The 24,229-nt window shown below is 34.7% G+C and overlaps 1 protein-coding gene across 2 annotated transcripts in view; it reads left to right on the forward strand.

Moving 5' to 3' along the window:
• Nucleotides 1–24,229, forward strand: part of FAF1 (Fas associated factor 1) — a 446,948-nt gene that overhangs the window by 242,868 nt on the left and 179,851 nt on the right. The window lies entirely within an intron of this gene.

Consider the following 24,229-nt stretch of genomic DNA (forward strand, 5'->3'; position numbering starts at 1 on the left):
GTATCCAAGACTATAATGCTACTTGGTGCTGTATCTAACACAGCAAACACAAGAGGGAATCCCCACCAGGAGGCTTGATTTTTTTTGCCTCATTATTCATATTTTCACCTTGTCCTGGAATCTGCGAAGTGGTGCCTGCGCACACCTCCCCAGAGCAAATGTTGTCACATTGGCAGGATGTTGCCTTAAGCTGCATGATTTGATAAAACAAAGATGTTTAGGGCCAGGCTGCTTTTAACTGGTGCTACAGCAGATCCACCAGCTCCAGTGCTTGAGTTTAGATAAAAATGGCTTATAACTGTAGTCTTCTAAGGAGATCCTAGCCAAATAAGTGTCATAAAACCTTTCTTTCATTAGGACTATAAAAACCCATAAAGCGGGTGCTTGTAATCTATATTGTTGCAGGCAGTGGTGTTTTTATACTTACTGAAATCACTCAAGTGGAGGCATCTGCTACAAAACAAGATAGTCCTCACAGCTTAGGGCATGAATTGGGTACAGCTGAGAAATGTCAGCTGTGTAAACAGCCTGAAATGTGTTACCAACAAAAATATAATTAATTTCTTTCCAAGACAGTGTGCCATAACTTATTACTTAGAATGGTTTAACTTTCAGAGAAAGCACCTGAACATTTGCTTCTGAGTGCCAAAGTAGAGGATTGGTTATAAAGGTCATTAAAAGTGAGGTTAGTTTGTACTTTTCCTGCTCAGTTGCAGAAATTTGTATGGCTTTGAATATACAGTAGCTTTAGATACCAGTAGGCTTCCATGAATTTATGGAAATACCATAGATTAAGAACTTATTGGATTTGGAGTGATGAAAATATTCTAAATATTAGATTGTGGTAAAGGTTGCACATCTCTAAGTTTACTAAAAACTATTTAACTGAACATTTTAAATGATTACATTTTATGGCTTGTAAATTATGCCTCAATGAAGCTATACTTTTTAAAAAAGAAGTGGATGGGGAAGAACTATACTTCTTCATTTGTGTTTTTTTATACTGCATGAGAAATACTTTGCAGTAACACAGGAGATGTTTGTTTTCTTCAGTATAATTGTCATTAACCTTTGATCTACTAAACAGGATGAAGAAATAAGCTTCTTATAATCAGATTCTTATACAATCTTGATTCTTTTACTAACCTGTTAGACTTCAGTCTTTTGACACTTTCAAACTACTCAGTGAAGTCAACAATCAAGAACATTATTGTCCTTCTCCTTTCAGAATTAAAATATTTTCTTCCTTGTGGTTGTACTCTAATGGAGTATGGGATACTTTATGAATTGTCAATAACTCTTTCAGTTCCTTTTGCACTCTTTCATCAGGGAAATAGGTATCTAACGCTTCACCAGTAGGGGAATGTTTTCATGCTGTGACAGTTCAGCTGTGAGAACAAGGAGTTGCAAGCAGGCAAAATCTCATTTTACACTTTAACAAGGACATTCTTGGTTTCCAGAGAGTAGAAATAAGTTTAACACTGTGAATTATGTTTAGACACCTTATTATAATGTAGACGATTTGAATATGTGTAGTTTTTTAAATTCCAGGATTTGATAATGCTTGTGTAAGAGAGGAAAAGTCCTTCAATTTTAATACTTTCTTGTTGTGTGTCTTCATTTTTCTTTTGAGATTACTAATGGTCTTCCTATTGGCTAAGAAATACTTACTCCGAATTTGAAAAATTAGGAATTTTAGAACAAGAGATCTTTGGCATGTGTTGGGAGACAGAGACTTATGAAATATTTTTACATTGAGAATATAAGGTCACTTATAAGCAAAACCATTACATGGTGGCCTTTCTATAAAATAAAAATAAAAGCAAAAACCACACATGCTCTTAAATAGAAGTAAATCTGTGAATGAGGGAATATCATTTGCTTTATTCCTTCTAATGGGGACCATTTTCTTTTGTGACTTCTCCCTGGTGTCTTGTGTTTAGCAGATGTCTAGTTGTGGACATTATCCTGACAAAGGACTGCCACCCCCACTTTATAGGAGTTATGGTCCAAATGCAGAGTCTCACAGTCTCCAGTTACCACATATTTACCACACTGTAGTTACCAACTAAGTAAATTCATAAGCCTCCACTATAGTCATTCTATTCATTGTTGCAAAGTTAATATTTCTGCAGTACAACATGAATTACAATCAGCCTTGCTTACTTATTTTAGGTGACAACCCAACACCTGCTGATGTATGTACAAGTTTTTATGCTGACATTCAAAAACTTCCATCCTTTGGTCTGAAACTTTCCTTCCAGGTTTATTTTCCCATACAGGCCCTGAGTAAATACTTGATAAATATTTATTGAATGAATGATTGAATATTACACCTTATGTGCCGCAGCTTTAGCTAAATACTCATCTTCTTCAAATATACTTGTTGCTCTCTCCCACTCTGTGTCATTTAATACTATTCCTTCCACCCAGAATACCGACAATTATCTCCCTTCCTTCAAGACCTTTCTTTAAGAAACCTTGCCTATGTCCCTCTTCCTATGGTCCTTTCTCTAACCCTCTTAGAAATTAGTTTGTAGTTCTGTTCTTCTATTTAAATTCTTTTCACTTCTTCTTTTTTTTTTAGACAGGGTCTTGCTCTGTCACTCAGGCTGGAGTATATTGGCACTCCCATAGCTTACTGCAACCTCGCAATCTTGGCCTCAAGCAAGTCTCCTGCCTCAGCCTTCCAAGTAGCTAGTACTACAGGCATGCCTCCTCAAGTCTGGCTAATTTTTAAATTTTTTGTAGAGAGAGGGTCTTGCTATGGTGTCCAGGCTAGTCTCAAACTCCTGGCCTCAAGTGATCCTCTAGCCTCAGCCTGTCAAAATGCTGAGATTACAGGCATGAGCCACCATGCCCAGCTTCTTTTGTTCTTTCTTTGCTTCATTCTTCCCTTCTCTCGTCATATCTGACTCTTATCACTTACCGTTTGAGTCATCACAAACAACTTAACTTCTCTGGGTCTCAGTCTCCATAACTATAGAACAAAGATAATTACTCATAGAGTTATTTTGAAGATAAAGGCATCAGTAGTTACGAGGATAGTTACTCCTAGGTTTATTTTGAAGATTGAAGTAGTTAGTACTAATAGGTTATTAAGTATAAAGTGTCTGGTTTGAGAAGGTTTGAGAAGTTCCAGGTGATGTTAATCATGAAAATGAGCCATGTGGGTGACATGAGACCAAGGTGGAAAATGATGAGCTGAAAGCTGTAGTGGAAGTGAATCCATATCAATCTACATGTGAATTAGCAGCAAGGTTCAGTGTTACTATTCCAACAGTACTGAACCATTTGAAACACATTGGCAAGGTAAAGAAGCTGGATAGATGGGTTCCACATGACTTGAATGTTAGAAGAGAAATCATCTCAAAGCTTGCCTTTCTTTTCTGTCATGACATAAATGCAAACCATTTCTACACCATTTTGTTACATGTTATGAAAAATGGATTCTTTTTGACAATCACAAGTGTTTGGCACAATGGTTGGATAAAGATGAAGTGCCCAAACACAGTCCAAAACCAAATATTCATCAAAAAAAGCTAATGGTGTCTGTCTGCTGGTCCAGCCCTAGTATTATCCACTACAGTTTCATGTAACCTGGTCAATCAATTGCAGCGGATGTCTACTGCAACCAATTGGATGATAAGGATGATTGTGATTAAGCAGCTGAGATTAGTCAGTTGAGACAGTGCAATCCTCTTGCAAGACAATGCTCGACCACATTTCACACAAATAACACTGCTCAAACTATAGCAGCTGGACTTGGAAACTCTCTGTCACCCGCTGTATTCACCAGACCCTGCACCAACTGACTACCACTTCTTCCAGGTTTTGGACCACTTCTTGCAAGGAAAAATATTCAGTTCTTAACAAGCTGTGGAAAATGCCTTTTGCAGTTTCATCTCCACTTGTTCTCTAGGCTTCTTTGCTGCTGGCATAAAGAAGCTACTCTTAAGATGGCAAAATGGTGTCAATAGTTTAGGCACATACTTTGATTAATTGTACTGCTTCTTGTTTGAGATATAATAATATACTTTTGATTTGAAATCATATATTTCATATTTAATGACCTATACAAAGAATGTCTAACATGGTTGACCTTTGGCTATTATTGTTTTATTTTCATTCATCTATCTGTTCATTCACTTGACATTTATGGAACAACTCTTATAGACCAGTAGCCTTCCTGGCCCTTAAAGTTGCAAGGATAAGGTCTTGCTTCTCAGGGATTGAAGAGTATGTTGGAAGACATACATAAACAAACAGTGACAACTGAAATTTATATAAATGCAATTGGATCATAGAAGAGGGAACAACCAATTTTGCTAACCAACAGAGATGGTGGAAAAAAAATGGCTTTCCAGAGAAAAAGGACATTTGATTACATTTTACTTTGCATATTTGCATCCTCCCCTTTTGTTAATTCTAAACATCGGACATAGAAAATGTCTTTCTCATGTTTGTATGCTCTGCAGGATCAAATATATTGTTTTATGAGTTCATTTATTTAAATTGTTCAGAGCTCCACTAAGTTGACATCTATCACAATTAAAAAACTAAAGGATCAATTTGTATGATTATAGTAAGTAACTTGATAAACTTTTAGAGAATCAGATTATTTTATTTCTAATTATCAAAACTAAACTTTTTTAAGTGGCAAGTAGAATAACAGATTTAAGAGAAGGGGAAGCTACATTGTGAAATGGTTTGTACCAATGTGCCTGTGTGTATGTATGTGGGGGAAAGAAAAAGAGAGAGGGAGGAAGAGGGAAAGGGAGGGAGAGAGAGAAAGAGGGAGAAAGAGAGAGAGAAAACAAGTGAGCAGACCAATACAAGTTCACTGAATCCCAGCATTGCTATTATTGGCATATATTACTTACTATATGATTTTTAGTTTCTTTATCTGCAAATTAATTGGAGATGATGTTAACACCGTTGAAAATTTATTGTGAAGATTAAATGGGTTAACATATTAGGTTGAACTATATGAAATTGCCATTTTTTAAGGACAAAAATGATTGCATATTACCAATTTCATATGGTTTTAGCTGATGTAAAAGCGCATAATATAATGCAGGGGTTGGCAATTATGACTGGGCTCAAATCCCACCTACCATCTGTTTTTGTCAATAGTGTTTTGTTGGGACACATTCACACCCATTTGTTTATGTTTTGTACCTAGCTGCCTTCACACTAGAATGGCAGGGATGTCTGGTTGCAACAAAGACCATATGGCCCACAAAGCCTGAAATATCTACTATCTGGCCCTTTACAGAAAAATTTTGCCAACCCCTGGTGTGATGTCTGGCATTTAGTAGGCATTCAACAAACGTTAACTCCCTTTCCCTTGAGTAAGCACCTTCTTTATACTGCATACACATGCAGAATCAGAACCATTCTTTGAGTAGCTTCAGGGTCATCTTTTGCTATTTAAATTACTTTGTTAGCCTATCCTAGGGCAGATAGATTCAAGCAATCTTTGGACATTTTCACTGGCTTTTTCTTTATTTGGCAAGGTCATGGATAATGTTGCTTCTGATAGTGGTGAGACTCAGTAGCTTCAGAGGGTTCATTGCCCTTGTCAACATATAGAGTCTTTTACAAATAACACAGGCAAAGACTAAACAGACGGAAAGAACAGCTTTGAAAGCAATGGAAGAAAGTTTGGGTTTTAAAGGAAAGAAAAGTTGTGAAATGAACTCTATCCTGAATAGAAAGAATGAGAAGTTTGGTAGTGTGGATGAAGCACTCAAGGGACATGTTTACTCAGTAAATATGAGGGAGAACACATGGAAGTGAGACAGCCCCATAGGAAAGTTATAAGCACTGAGATCTGATGCTATGGATCTTGATTTCAGTTTATTAAAATCCCAAACCTGTGGACTGCTGCTTCTGCCCATGAAGGGATAACTGCTCTGGGATTTTCCCTCCCTGTTTAAACAACTAGAAGACAGAATAAAATACATGAAACAACTGTTTTCAGATACTAGACACAAGTAGTGCAGAAATCTGAAGAAGAAAATAAATGAGTCCTGTCTTATGTTCTACCTGGAGGCAATTTCTGGATCCCATTGTAGGGAGGTGAAACCAAAACAGAGGCTGGTGATTTCACTGAGTTGAAGTTTGGGGAGTTTGGGGAGGCTAAGGCAGCTACCAGGCAGCTCTGCAAGGCAGACTACCAGCAGAGAAAAAGGTCCAGAAGTCTGCGTCTGGTTCCCCAAGTCTTTAGCTGAATACTGATCTGTGTGTATACACGGTGAAATTCCAAGAGGCTAGACAAAGAAAATCTGCCAGAAAAAAGAACAATCAAGTGGGAGCTGTAAGGTAAACAATTCCCAGAGTTCACACAGAGCTAAAAATAGTTTTAGTTACTACCAACCATAGTAGGGGCACCTCAGTGAATACACAAGGCATTCAGTAGACGTCTTCAGAAAAATTACACCTTTGTGGAGTAGATAAACTAGCTCTAGAGTGAAGGACTTCCTTTTTGAAAGCTTAAAAATAAACCTCAAAAGGAGCAAGTTGATTAACAAGTGCTGCCTCTAAAAACAAAGTCCAGCATCCAATCAAAAGTTACTGCACATACAAACAAGCAGGCAAATCTGACCCATAACCAGGAATGAAATCAGTTGAAAGAAACAGAGAAGTGACTTAGATAATGAAATTAGGAGATGTAGACTTTAAAGTAGCTGTTACAATATTAGGAATATGCTCAAGGATTTAAATGAAAACATGGACTTAATGAGGAGAGAATAGAATATACAAAATAAAAAAAAAACTTACTTCTAGAAATAAATAATACAATATCTGAAGTGAAAATTTCACTGGATGGGATGAACAGCAGGTGAGATACTTACTGCCAAAGAAAAGAACAGTGAACCTGATGATACAGCAATAGAAACTTTCCAGACTGAAGCACAGAAAGTAAAAGACAAAAATAAATAAAGTATCAATGACCTGTGGGACAAAATTAAGCAGTCTAGCATACATGGAGCCAGAGTTGTAAAAGGAGAGGAAAGATGGAGGGAACAAGGTCAAGGAAAAAAAAATTTGAAGAAATAATAGCTGAATTTTTTCTGTATTTAATGAAAACTATAAACCCATCAATTAAAAAAGTTCAGTGGACCCCAAGAAGGATAAGCAAAGAATTCCATACTAAAAGCATGCCCTAAAAAATTGCTGAAATATAGTGAAAAAGAAAAAACTTTCAAAGCAGAATAAAGAAACTATATGTTACACACAGGGAACAAATATAGAATGTTCAGATTTCTCATTAGAAACAATGCAAGTCAGATGACAATAGAATGACATTTTTAAAGGGCTGAAAGATATTTTTAAAATGACCAATTAGAATATGATGTCCAGTGAAAATAATACTTCAAAACTAAAGGTGAAATAAAGACTTTATCAGGAATTTGGTGCCAGGAAACCTACACTACAAGAAACATTAAAGGAAGTTCTTTAGGCAAAAGGAAAATGATAGCAGATGGAAATTTGAATCTACAGAGAAGAATGAGAGTGCCAGTAATGATAAATATGTGGTTAAATATAAAAGACATTTTTCCACGTTTTTAATATCTTTAAAAGTTAATTTTTAAAACGAAAAACAATAACAAATAATGTGGAATTTTTTATAACATATATAGAAGTAAAATATACGATAGCGCAAAAAACAGAAAGGAAGTATGCTGTCGTAGGGTTCCTACATTATATGTGAAGTGGTATAATATTAATTGAAGGTAGTCTATTAAGTTAAAGGTGTATATTGTAAACTTTAGAGCAGCAACTAAAGAAATAATACAAGGAAGTATAGCTAATAAGCCATTAAAGGAGAAAAAATGCAATACTAAAAAAAAAAGGTCCAAAAGAAGGCAGGAAAAAGGGAAAAAAGAAAAGATGGGATTAATATAAAGCCAATAGCAAGATGGTTTAAATCCAGCCATATTGATAATTACAGTAAATATATTGTTTATATATTAAAACAGATTATCAAAATGAATTTTAAAAAGCAAGATTCAATTATATGCTGCCTGTAAGAAACACACTTTAAGTAACAATGATAGGTTAATCTACTGTGAACATCCTTCCACCAAATAAATGAAAAAATATTTACTATGAAAGCACTAAACATACGAAAGCTGTAATGATTATGTGACATCAGAAAAGATACAGAACAAAGAATATATTAGGATTTAAGAGAGAGATTTCATGCTAATTAAAAGGTCAATTCATCAAGAAGGCACAGTGATCCTAAATGTATATGTACCTAATAACAGTTTCAAAATATATGAAGCAAAAATTGCCTAAACAACAAATAAATATACAATTATAGTTAGAGATTTTGCATTTCTTTCTCAGTAGTTTACAGAAAAGTAATAAGTAGGGATATAGAAGATTTGAGCAACATTATTAATCAACTTGACCTAATCAGACTTTATAGACACTTCACCCAACAGTAGCAGAATATACATTCTTTTCAAGTGTGCATGGTACATTTGCCAAGATAGACTATACCCTGGGCCATAAGTAAAGTTTCAATAAATTTTAGAACATAATAATGAGTATTATTGACTAAAACAAAATTGAATCACATATCAACAACATAATGGTATCTGAAGGTCCCCAAATATTTGAAATAAACAACATACTTTAAAAAAAAATCCATGAGTTGTAGAAATCACACAGATTGGAAGCATTTTAATGAAAATGAAAACACAGCATATCAAAATTTGTGGGATGCAACTATAAAACAGTGTTTAGAGAAGGATTTATAGCTTTAAATACTTTTATTAGAAAAGGAGACCCAAATCAATGACCTCATCTTCCACATTAAGAAGATAGAAAAAGAAGAGCAAATTCAATCCAAGTAAGTGAAATGATATAATAAAGATAAGAGCAGAAATCAATGAAATAAAAAACAAAGAGTAGGAAAAATCATTGACCAAATGCTGACTCTTTGAAAAGATCAATTAAATTGATAAACTCTAGCTAGGCTGATCAAGATAAAAAGAGAAAAGACAAAAATGACCAGTGCCAGCAATTGAAGAAGGCATATCACTACAGATCATACAGACAATTAAAGGATAAAAAGGAAATATTATGAATGACTTTATGCCAATAAATTCTACAACTAAGATGAAATGGACAAGTTGTTTGAAAGACTCAACTTACGGAAATGATCCAAGAAGAAATAGAAAATGAGAATAGCTCAATTATAATTTTAGAAAGTGAATTTGTAATTAAGAATTTTCTGACAACATAAATGTTCCAGATGACTTCACTGGCAAACTCTATCAAACATTTAAGGCAAATTAATACCAATCCTATACAGATTCTTTCACAACCCATTTTATGAAGCTACTGTTATATGGATACCAAAATTGTTCAGAGACATTATAACAAAAGAAAATTACAGACCAATATGCTTTGTGAAATACATGTAAAGTTTTAAACAAATGTTACCAAATTAAATGCCACAAGATATAAAAAGTATAGTATATTACATTTTAAAAGGGTGAATTTTATGTTATGTGGTATGGTATTATATCTTAATAAAGCTGTTATTTTAGAAAGAAAAGAAGATGAAGAAGAAGGGCCAGGAGAAGGCAAAAAAAAAAAAAAAAGGATTATTCATCATGATCTGGGATTTATCCCAGGAATATATGGATGGCGCAACACTGGAATATCAACAAATATAATTTTATTAACAAAATTAACGAGAATATATCCATAATCAGCTGAATAGATCCTAAAAAAGCATTCAATAAAATTTAGCATATATTCATGATAAAAATCAGTCAGCAAGGTAGTAAGGCAAAATGGTACAGCTGCTTTGGAAAACAGTGGCAGCTTCTTAGAAAATTAAATAGTCACTTAACATACAGTCTCAACTCCTAGGTATTTACCCAAGGGAAATGAAAACATATATTCTCACAAAGATTCATACTTGAATTTTTTATAGGAGCTTTATTCATAATAGCAAAAAAACAGAAGCAACCAAAATGTCTATCAACTATCGACTAATAAACAAATTGTGATATATCCATATAATGGAATGTTACTTTAAATGAAGAGGAACTACTGATATGTATATATATATACACACACACACATGTACATATATATACATATGTGTGTATATATATGCATATAAGTGATATATATATCACTTGTGCTAAGTGAATGATAACAGACACAAAAGAGTATAGCACTATGTGGTTCCACTTATGTGAAATCTGTAAAAGATATAACTATAGCTATAGAAATCATATCAGTGTATTGCCAAGGGTTTCTAGGGGAGATTGACTCCAATAGAGACTCAAAGAAACTTTTTAGGGTGGTAGAAATTTATGTATTATAAATGTGTTTGTGTTTATACAACTGGAATATTGGTGAATTTTATATATATATAAATGAGTCTCCAATATACCTTAAGTTTTCACAAAAGAAAAAACAAATTAACTCTGCAAACTAGGAATTACAAAAGAATTTCCCCAATCTGATAGAAGGAATCTATGAAAAGGCTGCAGCTGACATATTTAATGGGCGAATATTTTCGCTCTAAGTTTGGAAATGAGGCAAGGATGTCCACTTTCACAAATTCAATGTTATATTTACCAGTACAATAAAGTAAGGAAGAAAGAAAATATGCAGATTAGAAAGGAGGAAATAAAATTGTCTTTATTTTTATACAAAATATTTAGTAGCTTGTTTCTGTAAGATCCAACATAATCAGCAAAAAAACTGTAAGAAGTGACAAATGATAGCACGATCATAGACTGCGATCAACTTACAAAAATCAATTGTATTGCTATATAGTAGTCAAGAACATTTTGAAAATCGAGTTTCAAAAATTTATACCATTCAAAATTGTATCCAAAAACTTGAAATATTTAAGGATAAATTTAGCAAAATATGTGCAAGGTCTGTATATTGAAAATTACAAATTATTGGTAGAAATTCACAAAGTTCTTAGAAATGGGGAGGGCTATCATGGTCAGGTGTTGGAACACTCAATATTTTTAAGGTGCTAGTTCTCCCCCAATCTAAGTTATGGCACTGCAATGCCAATCAAAATCTTAATAGCTTTTTTTTTGTAGAAATTGGGAAATTAATTCCAAAATTTATATGAAAATGTGAAGGATCTAGAATTCCCAAAACAATTTTTAAAAAGAACAAAGTTAGAACACTTACAATGCCTGATTTCAAAAAATATTAAAAATCAAAAAATATTAATATGGTATTCAAGACAATGTGTTTGTGTAAAGACAGTCATATAAGTCAATGGATAAAATAGAATGTTTAGAAATAGATCTAACACAAATAGATTTGTGTGAAAAACACACAAATAGATATGTGTTTTTCATTGATTCTGTACAAAGATACTGAAGTAATGCAGTGGAGAAAGTGTGGTCTTTATTTAACAAATGGTGACAGGGCAACTGGATATCAATAACAATAACTTCAACTTTTACCTTATGCCATACATGAATTTATCTCAGAGTAGATCATAGACATAAATGCAAAAGCTACAACTACAAAACTTGTAGGAGAAAATCTTCTAAGACCTGGGAATAGGAAAAAATTTCTTAGGACACTAAAAGCCCTCACCATAAAAGAAAAAAAATAACCTAATAAATGGACTTAATCACAATTTGCAAGTTTTGCACTTCAAAAGACACCGTTTAAAAAAAAAAAGAGGACAAGCCACAGACTAAGAAAATATTGGCAAAACATATGTGGAGTAATATGGGGATCTAGGTAATATTAATATAAAGAAGTCTTACAACTAAATAATAAAATGACAAACACCAATTTAGTGTGGTATGTGCCTGGGGTCAGAAATGGGGGTTGACTAGAAGAACATAAGGGGATTCGGGGAGGTGATGGAAATTTTCTGTATTTTTATTGTGGTGGTGTTAGTTACAAGAGTGTATAAAAACTCCTTGAACTATACTTAAAATGAGTGCATTTTGTTATAGGTAACTAGACATCAATAAGTTTTATTTTTAACTAGTAGATTAGGGTGAATATGTTGATCTGAAACCTTACCCAGTAAATAATAAGGTAAAATGCAGAACCAGTATTCAACTCTAAATCTGTCCCCTCCCTGATGCAGATGCTCTTTCTCTTATATCATGCTATTTCTTATGTTTCCATGTTTCTCAGAATAGTTCCAGTTTTAAAATATCCAGTCCAATTTTTCTCATAATTGCACTCACGCTGGTCAAACCATTTGCCTTTATTGAAGTTTGGGAACTATTATATAATAGCAAGGGGCATGGATGGACTTTCCAAAGTACTTAAAGTCTGTTCCCCCAGTATCTGACTTAAATCTCTAATTACACTACAAGTTAGGCAATTATCCTGACCTCTACAGTGGCCTAAGAACCCAATAGCTAAGGCTAGACCTGCACTCAGGGAGTCAATAAGGCCACATGAGTGTGCTAAATGGCATTAATGCCATTGAATTTACAGTCAGTCATTTCAGGAGGATTTCAGTGACTGATATAATGTAATTCCAGTATTTTTATGAAGATTTTAAATTAAAATATTCTTATGTTTCCATATTAGACCTACCTCTGTTTTAAAAAATCAAATTGTTTAAAAAAAAACTATGTAACCCTGGATTAGGACAGTGTGTTGAAAATGATTTAAATTCTTTATATTTCAGGTTGTAGAGGGAAAGTAGAGAGATTTGGCTGAATTTTTCTGTCGTAACATGATTAAACTGAGTTTGAAGGTTTACAATTATTCAGTAAAAGGCTGAACAGAGACATAGACCAATGGAACAAAACTGAGAACCCAGATATAAAACCATCCTCACATAGCCATCTAATCTTTGACAAAGCCGAGAAAAACATACACAGGGGAAAAGAATCCTTATTCAATAAATAGTACTGGGAAAATTGGGTAGCCACACATAGAAGACTGAAACAGGATCCACACCTTCCACCTCTCACAAAAATCAACTCATGGTAGATGACAGACTTAAACCTAAGGCATGAAACTATAATAATTCTAGAAGAAAATGTTGGAAAAACTCTTATAGACATTGGCCTAGGCAAAGAATTTATGAAGAAGCTCCAAAAGGTAATCACAGCAACAACAAAAATAAATAAATGAGACCTGATCAAATTAAAAAGCTTCTGCACAGCCAGGGAAACTATCATGAGAGCAAACAGACAACCTACAGAATGCGAGAAAATATTTTCATGTTACACATCCGATAAAGGGCTGATAACTAGAATCTATATAGAACTCAGGAAAATGAGCATGAAAAAATCAAACAACCGTATCAAAAAGTGGGCAAAGGACATGAACAGAAACTTTTCAAAAGAAGATAGACAAATGGCCAACACACATATGAAAAAATGCTCAACATCTCTAATCACCAGGGAAATGCAAATCAAAACCACAATGAGATATCATTTATCTCCAGTTAGAATGGTCTTTATCAAAAAGTCCCAAAACAATAAATGCTGGCATGGATGCGACAGATAGGAACACTCATACACTGCTGGTGGAACTGCAAACTAGTACAACCTCTGTGGAAAGTAATATGGAGATACGTCAAAGAGCTACAAGTAGAACTACCATTTGATCCAGCAATCCCATTACTGGGCAGTACCCAAAAGAACAAAAGACATTCTATAAAAAAGACATCTGCACTCAAATGTTTATAGCAGCACAATTCACAATTGCAAAGATGTGGAAACAACCCAGGTGCCCATCGATACATGAGTGGATTAATAAAATGTGGTATATGTATACCATGGAGTTCTACTGAGCCACAAAAAATAATGCAGATATAGCACCTCTTGTATTATCCTGGATAGAGCTGGAACCCATTCTTCTAAGTGAAGTATCCCAAGAATGGAAAAACAAGCACCATTAAATTGGTTTTAACTGATCAACACTTAAATCCGCATGTAGTAATAACATTCATGGAGTGTCAGGCAGACGGTAGGGGGGTGGAGCGGACGGGTATATACACACCTAATGGGTGCGGTGTGCACTGTGTGGGGGATGGGCACACTTGAAGCTCTGACTCAGGTGGGGCAAAGGCAGTATATGTAACCTAAATATTTGTACCCCCATAATGTGCTGAAATTAAAAAAAAATTAAAAAAAAAGGCTGAAACAGATAAGCAAAAATTTTCCTTTATTTTCCTTTGTTAGGTTAGCACTTGTATCTCTGAATATAAGTAAATTTCAAATTTTCACCATGGTACTTTGGTTTGTATGTGTTCTTCAATAGCATATTATTAATATGGCAAAGAATGAGCAGTAACACTATTTTGGTACTCAAGGTTACTTAACACAGTGGTAGGTGAGTATGAAGAGACTTTTATATACTCATTTGCAGTTTACAAAATTTATATCACGTACACGATGTCATTTGAGGCAGGTAATAGGTTATAAGTGAGTATTTTTTGAGAGAAATAGTATACAGTATAGTACAGTTACTATATGTTATCCTCAATTTTCCTAAAGTTTACTTCAAACCACCTTTTTCCTTCTAGCTAGTTTGTAAGAAGAGTACTTGTAATAACTTTCCTTTTATGAGACTATGAACTCCTTGAGGGCAGGAAGCAGATCTTTGTAAGTGCCCAGCATAGCCTCTGGCACAAAATAAATAGTAAATGTTTCTTTCCTTAATATTAAATGTGGCACTGAAAAGTCAGTGATTGGTTCTGAATTACAATAAATAATTGCTAGCCCGTCACTCCAATACATGTTACTGCTTTCTCCAGAGACACCCCTGCTCTTTCTCAAGAAACCAGGCTCATTTCCTCTGTTACTGAGAAAGGTCTTGTTGGAACCTTTGTACTTGACCCTGTTCTTTAACTGAGAAATGGAAGGTTGTTTATAATACATATGTGCATTACTTAATCTCTGGCATTTGTGTTTGCAAGTTAACATGCTGTCTATTTCATTTGAACTGCTGTAACATATGTGATAAGATTTCTTAATAAGTTATTTTCTTGAGCAATGGAAATACAAACCCAAAGAGTAATAGTCCCAGCTTATTAAGTTGTGCTTTTAGGCCCTTGGGTTTTATATATAATCAATTGCCTGTAATTCTGTATTTGAGAAAGAACATGAAGGTAACATTATAGCCTGTTTGGAGCTAACAGATTCCATGGCATTTTTTGATGTGCACAAAAAGGAGGTTGTTCACAACTGTATCTAATTGGCTATGAATTCTTATAAATTTTCTAACCCAGAAAGAAGGATTTAAATGAGCATTCATGTATGGTAAGCAAACTTTTAAGCTCAAGGTGACTTAATTGACAGTCAAATCAATCGTTGCTCCACATCATGACATTCTACATGTAGAATATATTTAGTTTTTAAAAAATAAATATCCACAAGAGATTGTTGGTACTGATTATTCCCAGAGCCAATGAAAGTCTTTTTGTTCTTTTATTGTATGTTTGTTGACAGTTGTGATCAACATGGAATGAACTGCTTTACAGTTTATTACTTTCAAAGTACAAATTTGAATGCTGTGGATTCAGATGTATAAAAGAGATAAAATTACAGACAGCTTTGAGTGGCAGTTACATATCAAACCTCACTGGGGTTTGACAGGCAACGAATATCGTTATTAGACGCTTTTTCCATAATTGCTGACATTTATCCAGTGTTTCACAGTATTTGCTAATGTATTAATGCAGTCAATCTCTGAGAGGCTGCACATGCCTTTTTAGCCCTGGCTTTTATGGGATTCTGAAATTCATAGACCCACAGATACTTATTCCCTGCTGGTTGCCTTAGTGACAGAGCTCAGAGATAAGCCAAGACAGAGCCCTTTTGTGATTGCTTTTCAGGTGACATTCAGCGGCAGCTTGAGTAGAGTGTCCTTTTATAGTTCCTGTAATTCAGAAAATGATAACAGCTTTTTGCTGCTTAGAAGAGAAGTCTGTGAACTGCTCCCAGTGGGATTTTGGTTTGCTGTGCCACTTCATACCAACACCAGCCTGATAAAGTTCTTATTATTGTGGAGATTTCAAAGTGCAAGGGGACTGAATTAATCATGACAGGTTAGAAGATACATGACTGATACTACAAATAAAACTTTAAAGAACCAATATTATGTTCTCCAACCATATGTAACAATTTAATTTGGACATTCTACGTTATTAGTGGCAATATACTTCACTACTTGTTCAATAAGTAAATGCACCTGACTTCTAAATTGCTTGTGAATGCTGCTAGCTGTTCCATCTCAAAGTTTAGAAGTTATCTTTCATTTCTCTGTGTCAGTTTCTCATTTAAAACTATTGCTGTAACATTTTGTTGTTTAGAGGCAGATAGTTTTATTTGGACACTTTCTTGGTAAGGGTATTTATAGTTTCTTTTCACTATTTTTTTTTCACTATTCTCAGCAGTGGAATAATTAAAAATGGATACTTCATAAATAGTAGTTTATATCAAGTACTTCAAATTCAGGAGAAAATACCTGTGATGATGGGGAAAAACAGGGGAAGGAGAACAGTTCAAGAAATAACTGGAGAAAATTGAATCTTACCTGGAAAGGTCATAGAAGTCATAAGAAGACATTATTTTTTCCCTAGGCTCTTGGAGCTAGGAGAATTAATAGTCTTAATTCTGGAAGAAGGAGAACCCTACTAACAATGGATAAGTATGGGAGATCTTGAGAACTGGAAACCACTGTCTGTGAAGCTGATGCTATTGACAAAGAGGCAAAACAAACAAATAAAAAACCAACCACCAAGAAAAATCAGGGACCCTAACCCAAATTGAACCACGCAAATGTGATGGGAGATGTGAAGCATTTAAATATCTTACCCCAAAATTTAAATGTAATTCACAGTTAAACAAGAAGCAAGTAGAATGAATTAAATAGAGAAGTAACTTGAGAATCTGAAGAGATGAAAAAGACAGATATAAATTGCTGCTGAACCATGTTTAATGAACAAGCATATGATAGCACATGAATGAGGGTTCAGAAAAACAATTTGGCCTAACACAAGTTAATCAGTTATCTTGAGTTAGGTGTGTAGTTGAAAAGCTGGAGATCTGATTTGTGTTACTTGTTTGTAACCTTTCAGTCTTATTTAGAACAGATGTAAACTCAACTCTCAAATATTTGTAATTCAGATAAAAAGGGGCAATCTTTAGACGAGTGACAAACAAATATGACATTTTCAAATGATAGACCTTTGTTAACACTGTGTTACCCCATGGGGTTCATTGCATCCCTTACTTCTTATGGTTCACTTAATCATCAGTCTCTGCTTTGATGTGCAGTGGTCCCCCCTTATCCTCTGGTGATATGTTCCAAGACCCCTGGTGGATGCCTGAAACTACCAACCACTATGTATACTGTTATTCCTATACATACACACCCATGGTAAAGTTTAATTTATAAATTAGGCACAGTAAGAGATTTATAACAATAATAATAAAACAATAGAACAATCATTTTATTTATTTATTTATTTTTAGAAACGGAGTTCTTGCTCTCTCTCTCACCCAGGCTAGAGTGCAGTGGCGCAATCATACCTCACTGCAGCCTCAGATGCCTGGGCTGAAGTGATCCTCCTACCTCAGCCTCCTGAATAGCTAGGACTACAGGTGCTCATGCTACCATGCCTGGCTAATTTTTTTTTTTCCTTAAGAGACAGGGTCTTGCTATGTTACCTAGGCTGGTCTAGAACTCCTGGCCTCAAGTGATCCTCCCACTTCAGCCTCATGGAGATTTTTTTTTTTTTTTTTTTGAGACAAGGTCTTGCTCTGTCACCCAGACTAGAGTGCAGTCGCATCATCATAGCTTACTGCAACCTCAAACTCCTGGACTCAAGAAATCCTCGTTTTTAAGCCTTCTGAGTAGCTGGGACTGAATGCCACCACACCCGGATAATTTTTTTATTTTTTGTAGAGACGAGGGTCTCACTCTTGCTCAGGATCATCTTGAACTCCTGGCTTCAAGCGATTATCCTGTCTTGGCCTCCCAAAGTGTTAGGATTACAGGTGTCAGCCACCGTGCCCGGCCTCCAGAAACTTTTAATAATAAAATAAAACACTTGTTTCAGGAGATCTTAATGCTTTCTGTTGCAACACATTGCATCAATTGGAACATGTTTTCTGTTCATGTCTTCCACCCACAAATTTAATGCTTTTTCCATCTTAACTAAGCACTCATCGCACACCATAGTTGTAACTTTTATATTAATAGTTTGAGGTATGACTGCAAAACCAACACAAATTTCTTTTTCCTTCAGATTTCATAGATAGAAGATAAGTTCTTATTGTAGATCTTAGCAACTTTACCAAACGATTTTTTTTTTCCTTAAGTTGAGAAATTTCTCCTTTTCACTTAAAGGAACCACTTTATGGTTTCACTTTGGCGTATCTAAATTGCCAGCGTCACTACTCTTGAGCTTTAGGGCCATTATTAAGTAAAGTAAGGGTGGCTTAAACACAAGCACTATGATAACTCCACAGCCAATCTGATAATGGTTACTTAAGTGACTAACAGGCAGTAGTGTATACAGTATGGATACACTGGACAAAGCGATGATTCTTGTCCTAAGCAGGATGGATCAAGGTGATCCAAGATTTCATCACACCACTCAGAACAGCACACTATTTACAGCTTATGAATAAATATTAAATGGAAAATTCCAGAAGTAAACATTTTTGGACCACAATTGACTGCAGGTAACTGAAACCATGTATAAGGGGTGACTATTGGAGATCCACTTCATCTTAAAGATGAAGAAACAGACTTAGCAGTAGTGCAGAACAGCTGGAAGAATTGTGTTTAGACAGTAGGGATAATTGTGTAAACACAATAGAAGAGTGAAAATAGATATGTACTATTAATATATAGATAGATATGAAACTGTGGAAAGTGAAACTGCAGATAATGGGAGGCTACTGTATTAAATAAAAGAGTGGGAAATACAGAAGAGAGATCTGTAAGAATTGAATTATTATATGATATGTTTTTCAATGCTGTGGTTATCCATGTAGGTGTCTCTCTTTGAATTTTGCCATCCACTGAGAAGGTCTTTAAGACCATATCATTCCCATGGTGTTTTAGAATAGATAAATATCAGTTTATAATTGCTACTAAAAACAAAACAAGAAAGCAAACCAAAACAAAATACAACCCATATTGTAGGGGAAAAGGGGATGTAGTCTCAAAAATGTAAAGAAAGTGCATGTTAAAAAATGTTTATTATATTGAGAGAATTGGTTCTTTTTAGTAACATGGCAATTTATCTCCTGAATTCAGAAGCTCAAAAATTTATCACAGTTATTATCTAAGATATTTATCTATTTTCAAATGATTTATGAAGTCAAACATAGTACAGTGAAAATTGGCCTTTTATAGTATAATATCCCAAGTTTTAAAGTGAGCACTAAAATAACTTTCAAAAATTGAATTTTGCTTATTTTAATGTAGAACATATCTTACAACAAAATGTGGACTACTTTTGTGACTTGACCCCTAGGAACAACAACAACAAAAAATAATAATAATAATAATAAGTCTAGATGAAACTTAACCCTTTCTATTGGCCTCTATAATTATTATTTTTTATTGTTAACAATAAAAGTAATAACAGGAACAATATTTATCCTACTTTGTTTTAGGCACTTTGCTGTGCCTTTATATGTTTTATCTCTAATCTTCTCATTAATCAGTCCTGAAAGGTAAATGTTACTATCCCCTTATTTATACATGAAGGAACTTGAGGTAGTTTAATAACTTATCCCCGATAACACACAGATAAGGAGTGTTCAAAAGGGGATCCTGAGCCAGGTTTGACTCTAAAGGCTACCTCTTTTCACTATACCAAAAAAAGATTTCTTTATGAACCTTAAATCCCAAGTTCTTATTTTCCATTCCCCAGCTTCACCTATTATGCACAGAGATTTTCCTTGAAGAATCTGTCTGGTCCCATAAGATTGGTCCCTTTACCTGAAGCTCACCTCAGACCTCTCCCTCTGAGAATAACAATAATAGATAACACTTAAAAAATACTTACTATATAATATACAGAGAGGCACTAGTCTTAGTAATATACATATAACTTAATTTTCCTAATAACCTTACTAGGTGAAGGCTATTGCTTGCCCCATTTTATAGATGAGCAAACAGCCATATTCATACTACCACATAATTAATAAGTAGTAGTGTGATTTGAACCCAGACAGAACAGTCTTACCACACTGTATGCCCCTCATAGTTGCAGGGAAGATCAACAACAGGATGTTTGTGAAAACCTATCTGTCATCTCTGTTCTTTACCATGCCATAATGCTCATTGTGGTATGACTCTGATGAACATGCCACATTCATTGTGACCTTAGCCCACTTTTATGAAATGGCAACTAGGTCTATAATTTCTGTAATTTATATAATTTACTGTGAAGTGTGACCACTATGTGTACCATATCTTCCAGTTGTCTTTTCTTTAGTTGCGTTGGTCAAGAGATAGTTTACAAGTTTAGATATTAAGCTTTTGACATCCAAAAAGTGGAAAGTATTGTCATTCTAGCCGTTCTCATCTCTAAATCTATTAGCTGAGAGTTTACTAATTGATCTATAAAGCTCCAGAAATGATATTAAATGTTATCCCCATTTTAAACATGGAAGATACTATGGCTAGCTATTTAAAAACTCACCCAAGTCCACAGAGACAGGATTAAAACTTGGAAGCTTCTTTTACACTGAACATTAAAATATTGCCATTAACCCAAATTCCATACTTTCAAATCAGATAACTGTGTAGAAAAAGACCACTGGAATTGGGGGTCAGAAAACCTTGTTTCTAGCCAAGGTAAATAAAATCAGTCCCTTCACCTGTGTTCTGTATCTCCTTCTGTCTTCTCAGGAACCATATGCTATCAATAATCTCTTCATTAATATATTTTAGATTTAACTAATCTCAATGTGCTAGATGTTCTGTCCACATTTAAACATGAAGAGTCTGTCATCTTAAAAGAAACACACTGAGAGAGAAACATACACATACCATGAAAGCAAAACCAAAATATCCTCCCTAACTTTAGTTACTACTTTCTCTCTTTGCAGCCAGAATTCAAAGAGTTAACTGTGGTTACTGTCTCCATTTTTCCTCTTCTACTTGTTCCTCAACTCACACCACTCTGGCTTTCAATCCATTTCTCCACCAGAATAGTTTTTCTTCAAGTGCCAATGACTGCTGTGTTGCTAAATCAAGTAGACCTTTTAAATGCTCATTGTTTTTGACTTCTTAGCAGCATTTTTTAAAAATTTTTATTCAAATTCATTCAGAAAAATTTACAAATCATGAATGTACAGCTTGATGAATTTTTATAAAGTAAATATTCCCATGCAACCAGCATCCAGATTAGGAAAGAGAATATTTCCAGCATCCCAGAAGCCCCCCTCATATCCCTGTTACCCAAGAGATAAGACTATAGATTGGTTTTGAACATTATATAAATAGAATCATATAGTATGTACTATATGTCTGGTTCCTTCTTCCTTAGTTTGTGAGATGGATCCATATTGTTATATGTAATTATAGCTCACTCATTTTCATTGCTCTATAACATTCCATTGTGTGTGTATTCCATTATTATTTATCTTTTCTGTTGATGAGGCAAGCATTTATGTAGTTTCTACTTCTGGGCCAATTTAAATACTTCACAGCAGTATTTGAACCTGTTGAAAACTCCCTCCTGAAACACTCTTCCCTAGCCTCCCAGGACACCTTACTCCCCTGGTTTCTCCCTTGCCTCTCTGGTGCTTTCCTTTTCTGTCTCCTTTGTAAGCTCATCCTCCTTTACCCAGTCATTAAACAAACATAGGACTTCTTTAAGAATCAGTTCCATGTACTCATTTTGTCTCACTTTGTATGTTTTCCCTAGGTATTCTTTATCACATTTATAGTTTAAATTATCCCCCATGTGATGATGACAAACAGATTTCTATTTCTAGCCTGGTCTTCCCATGAAGAACCTTCTTATTGTCCCAAAGGACTTTAAATTCAACACATCCAAAATTGATTTGAGTTCTTCCCTGGCCATTCCTGATCCTCTTCTGATGTTTTCTAATTCCATAAATGGCATCATCCATCTAGTTCCACAAGCCAAACAGGAGTTATTCTTGATGTCTGTCTCTCTTGCTGACTTTATCCAAATAATCATCAATTCCTCTCAGCTCCTACATATCTCACATTCATTCGCTTTTGTCCATTTCCAATGCCACTACCCTAATATAAGATAACAACTTCTTGAATCTGGGCAATTTATTGCCAAAGACGCCAAACTGGGCTCCCGTATCCACTCTATCTTCCCTTCTATCACCTCTCCATACTGCGTCAGAATAATCCTTTTTCCAAAAGATATAAATCTACTCAAGTAGTCTTCCTGCTTAAATTTCCCATATAAAGCCCAAACTCCTTAACATGACCAACCAGGCACTGCATGGTTTAATTCTTACTTCTTTAGTGTTATATTTTACTGCCTCTTGTTTTTTGTTCTCTAGCTGTGCTGGTCTCCTGAGAGTTCTTCCAATATACCATCACTGGGCCTTTCCTCCTCCCTGATGTCTCCTGTATAATTCTTACTCATTCTTCCAACTCAAACTCATTCTTCTCATTTAACTATTTCTTCGTGAAGCTGTTCTTTCATTATATTTACCACAGTTGTGATTTTATATTTTATTCAAGTGATTATTTCCCACATTGTATAAGTTCCACAAGGGAAGATATCTATTTGTGTTCACCATTGCGTACCTAATACCTTCAGACAGTAGAAGCTCAATATTGCTTGAATGAATAAACCTCTCTAACCCTCAGTTTCCCATTCTCACCACTATCCAACATTGTTTTAAGTTCAAATAAGATGATATATATGGAAACACCTCAAAATATAACAAACTAAGGAAATGGTATCATTATACCCAAGCTGATAGATTTTTGCTACTGAAGATTATAATTCTTTAATTTCACTGTGATTTTGGAATTATGCAAACAAATAGCAAAAATTATTGTGGTTTCAGTTCTCATCCTTTTGGTCTATTGATCCATCTCCCTTGTAGTTCTACCATTCTTGCCAAAGTTCTGGCTCTCCTCATTTTCTCCTGATTTCCATGTTTCAGGTATGCCTCTTTTGCTTCCTCTACTCTATTCTCCAGAACTTCTGGAGTGTGAGTTATCTTTGTTAAATGCATTTGCATCATATTACTTGCTTGCTTCAAATCTCTCAGTGGCTTCTTGTTGCCTACAGGATAATGTCTAATCTCCTTAATGGGGCATATCTGACACTTCGTGATGTGACATATGCCTTGCCTTCTACCTGTGTTCCTCACTATTTTGTGCTTTACCTGTCCTCCAACCACTCTGAATTACTTGTTTCATAGATGTGTTACCTTCTTTCTTGCCATTGCTCATATCATTTCTTTCTCTTCAAAGGTGCTTACACTCCTTCTGGCCTACCCCTTAACCAAATCATCATTTTAAGACTCAGCTGGCAATCCTTTGTGACATTTCCCTTGGTGTCTTCAGGCAAAAATTAAACATTTCCTCATCTTGTTCTCCCAAACATCTATTATGGGACTTATCACATTGGTAAAATTAGTTATTTACACTTCTTGTGTATAAATTCATTCACTATTTGTGAACCTCTCAAAGTCAGGGATACAATTCTTTTTATCTCTCTATCCTTAGGTACATAGCAGAAATTTAATATTTATTGACAGGATGATTAGAGGAGAAGAGTGACCAGAAGAAATGAGGAATGGCCAGATTTTAAGGTGTGAAAAGCTATGTAGGGTCAAATTCATGCTGTAAATGTGGATTCCTTGTATTATTGTTGTTAAGACTAAAGTCAGCTATAGGATTCTGGTGCTGTATAAAGAGGGAAGTTAAATCACATTTCACTTTGGATGAAATTAACATGTTTTTATTGCACATCTACTTACTATATGGCACTTGGATTTTACTTTGGGGTCACACAAAATAAATATAAGTCACACAAGGTGAATACATATGAAAAGTTAAAGATATGATCATGTTATTTATTATGTAGGATAAGCCTAGTAAATGTGGGAGAGATAAAACCAATCATTGGTTTTTCTGTTTTGGTTTTGTTTTTCATATGTTGAAGCCCTAACCCTCTGTTTTTCAGCTTTAAATTCCCTTTACATAGACTAACTCATTTTTTTTCATAATCTGTTTAATTAGAAGAGTTATT

This window comes from Lemur catta, chromosome 3 (genome assembly GCF_020740605.2).
Source record: "Lemur catta isolate mLemCat1 chromosome 3, mLemCat1.pri, whole genome shotgun sequence".
Lineage (NCBI taxonomy): Eukaryota > Metazoa > Chordata > Mammalia > Primates > Lemuridae > Lemur > Lemur catta.